General features: G+C 49.7%; 1 pseudogene; it reads right to left on the bottom strand.

The window, feature by feature from the left end:
- Positions 1–579: 579 nt before the first annotated feature.
- On the bottom strand, positions 580–2,761 carry LOC147887283 (uncharacterized; annotated as a pseudogene).
- Positions 2,762–3,509: the final 748 nt, after the last annotated feature.

The raw sequence follows: 3,509 nt of genomic DNA, 5'->3' as shown, positions 1-3,509 counted from the left end.
AAGTGATAGCGTACAAATCTATTTCAAACTTCAAAGCTATATTTTTTTAAAAAGAGAAATGAGCTTGTTCTACAGAAACTTTGATATAGTCAAACTGATAGTGTAAAATCCATTCAAACTTAAAAGCTATATTTTTTAAAGAGAACGAGCTTGTCCTACATTACAAATCTATTCATATGGTTCAAAGCCATAGCATGTGTAAAATCCATTCAAACTTAAAAGCTATGTTTTGCAAAGAGAATGAGCTTGTTGTACATTAGAAATCTATTCATACTTCAAAGCCATATTTGGAGAAGAGAAATTAGCTTATGCTATGTTAAGACTTTGGTAGCCAAATTGATATTGTTCTCTCTCTCTCACACACACACAGCCAACTCCAAGTACGTTGAGAGGCAACATTGCCAACCCGAAGGGGCCAACTGCCAATGGCTTACGCGAAAGCTAGAGGAGCACATAAGGCCAACTGCATGTGGCCTATGCTGCGAGGCAAGATTGCCAATTACAAGGGGCCAACTGCATGTGCCCTATATTGCTGCCAGGCAACATTGTCAATATTTACAAGGGCCAAATGCTCGTGGCCTATGCTGAGAGGCAGCACATAGAGCTCATCACTCCGCTGGAAATGCTTTGGGAACCAACATTCTGTCCAAAACCCAGATGCCCCAGCAACACCCACAACAGGGTGAGTAGCTCTCCTCCTCTCGCCATCTGCTCTGTGTGTGGAGTAGCATTCTTAGCAATGGCGATGTAGATCAGTATGTCCACCCACACCCTTGCCAACCTCTCCCACATATAAGTCGCCGTCTCTTCCGGTATCAGATATCGGCCATAGTCGATGGCAGGATCCACTGATTCTGCACTGATTTCGCCCGTGGTTTCGTAGTCTCGCAACAGCGCTTTATCGATGCGTCCTCGGGCATGAGCTTCGGGCGCTTGAGCATGAGGTGCAGACAATACCTCGACAGCCGCTCACTTTAGCAGCTTCTGGGATCAGATCGGGTTGATTTGCAGGCTGGAGTTTGTTGAGTTCCATCGTCGGCTCTTCAGGAACTAGACTCATCTCACAGACGCTGGTTACCAGGTGCCAGTGCACAATGGTCTCCTCCAAGCCCGACCCGGAGCTGGGGAAGGATGATCTTGCATGCGATGCCGAAGCAGTGCATGGTCTCTTCAAAGGGAATGTGGGTAAGCTACGTGCAATTTGATCCCTTTCGCGTACAAGATCCAGACGTCGGTCGCCCCCGAACCGCTCCTTCATCTTCGAGATCAAGTAATCCTGCAGCGTTTGCACGTTGATGTCGACCAGGTGAGAGATGGCTTCCCTCCTTTCTCTTATCTTACGCAAGGTCTCGATTTCAAACAGGATCAACAGCGCACGGACACCGCATCCAAGCAAGCGACCACAATGGAGAGCTGCTCGACCCTGTAGCGCCAGTGAGTTTGCTTGGGCCTGCCGATGTAGCGAAGGCTTGCAAGTATGGCCTTCACGTTGAATTTGTGCATGCTCTTCCGGAAACCTCGAACGTCTCGGCTGCTCGCACGGATCAGGCGCTGCTCTGTGATGTATGTGCACGCCAGCCACACCCGCATCCAGTTCGACCTGAAGGGTCTGTGGATCTGCAAGCACTCTAGCAACAGGGCCACCGCCACCAGGACGTAAGTGAACGATCGCACTTGGCCCGAGGCTCCTGCTACCGCAACGCTGCTCCTGTGACACCCCACATGGATCGCGTCCCCGACTACGAGACCGAAGAATACAATTAGAAGCCCACAAGCCGAGTCGCCACCCCAAGTCCTTGATACCATCTTTCTGCTGCGGCTTTGCTAAACACGCCGTCGAATATGAAACTGAGCTCCAGGTCGATCAGCTCCATGGTCGACTTCGGAGTCCGGCCGTGCTGCTGCGACGTATTATCAGATTGCTGCGACCGAAGAAGTATTTTTCTCACCTTCTCGTAGTCAGAGTCTTTCTGGTGTATACGCAAATTGGTGAGTCGCCTCCTGTAGATCTTGAAGAGGGCATACGGGAGGCACACGTCTTTGACGTCTTTCAGGTCTTTGGACTCGCAGATGTGGGCGTGTCACCATTTCGAGTAGAATTGGATTAGGAATTCCCAGGCGGGAGTCCGTCGACTCAGCTCTTTTCCCCTTGTTGTAAAATTTGTCATACCATTCCAAGTCGCCAGCGACCACCAGCTCATTTTGCTGATCTGAGGCCATGTACTTGTATGTAGGGCGCGCAGATTTCAGTACTTGTGCTGCGCTTCCGCACCTCAAAGCGTACACTTTCTCCGCGTATTTGAGCGTCCCCAGAACGAAGAGCAGGCCGCCGATGGGCAAATTCCTATGACAACGAGTAGACCTGCTCAATATGCACGCAGCTGCCACGGCCTCACACCATCTTGAAGGCAGAATGACGCCAAAGCTCGTTATCGGCTGGGGAGTAAGCGTTGATGGCGTCGGCTGCGCCAAGATGATAGAGCACCAAGGGAGCCCACAACGAGAAGACATTGTCGCATCCAGAACCCAACATGAGGCCCAACCCGTATGCGGCTGCAGCGTCCACGCCCAAGTAGGCAATCCGTACTGCGGCATGGAAATACAGGTTGAGCGTACGCTTTCTGAAGAATCCTGCCAGCACCAATAGATCCTGTAAAGACATGGTGGCGACGACGAGGATGGTGATTTTCCAGTCCGTCCAGACGTCGAGCAATGCGGAAAAGAACGATCCATTCGAATCGGAAATATCGCAGATAGCCATGGCAAGATTGGAGATCAGATGGAGGTAAAGAACCAGAGCAGGCCGAGAGCCAGCTAGAGGGGTGATGGAGGATGCAGCAGGATAGCATGAATGACAAAAGAATATTTCCTCCTGCTTCTATCCTGCGTCTGTAGATGCCAAAGAAATCGGCACAAACAAAGCGATCAATGCCCCAGAGTCCTCTTGCTTCATCTGGCAGTCATCCGTAGATGCGCACTGTAATGCTTCGCAGACTGCTGCATGAGCAAGCAAACAACTTCCTCTCGGTCCTTCCCATGCTTCCATGATCCATCCCGCACGTCCACGAACAATTAAAGCTGTGGTTCTCGCTCTTGCTTCGCTCCAAATAACCGCTTGTCGATTCCAATTTCTTTCGTGCTCGCTGGGGATGCCAATTTCTTTTAGCTTGCTTCTTTGCGCCTCCAGCAATTTTGGGAGATAGATGCCAATTTTTTTGGCTTGCTGCTTCCTTGCGCCTCCAGCAACCCGGGGAGCCAAGTATGACGCCTTTCCAAGTGTAAGGTTTTCATGCCATTTGTCAACAGGAAAGCTCTCACGTGTCACTTTTGGATTGGTGTTATATTTGGCATACATACATACATACATATATATGTGTATGTACACACTAGTTAGTATGTATGTTGTATAGTGTGTGAGTGCGCGCGCACTTGCCCATGTGTATGTGCTTTTGCCACACACAAAATAGTGTGTGTATATGTATATCTAAATACACACACATAGATGTACA

This window comes from Dipteris shenzhenensis, chromosome 23 (assembly GCF_047967505.1).
Source record: "Dipteris shenzhenensis isolate YYH24624 ecotype China chromosome 23, Dip_SZ_1.0, whole genome shotgun sequence".
Lineage (NCBI taxonomy): Eukaryota > Viridiplantae > Streptophyta > Polypodiopsida > Gleicheniales > Dipteridaceae > Dipteris > Dipteris shenzhenensis.
This window is presented reverse-complemented; position numbering and strand designations above follow the sequence as displayed.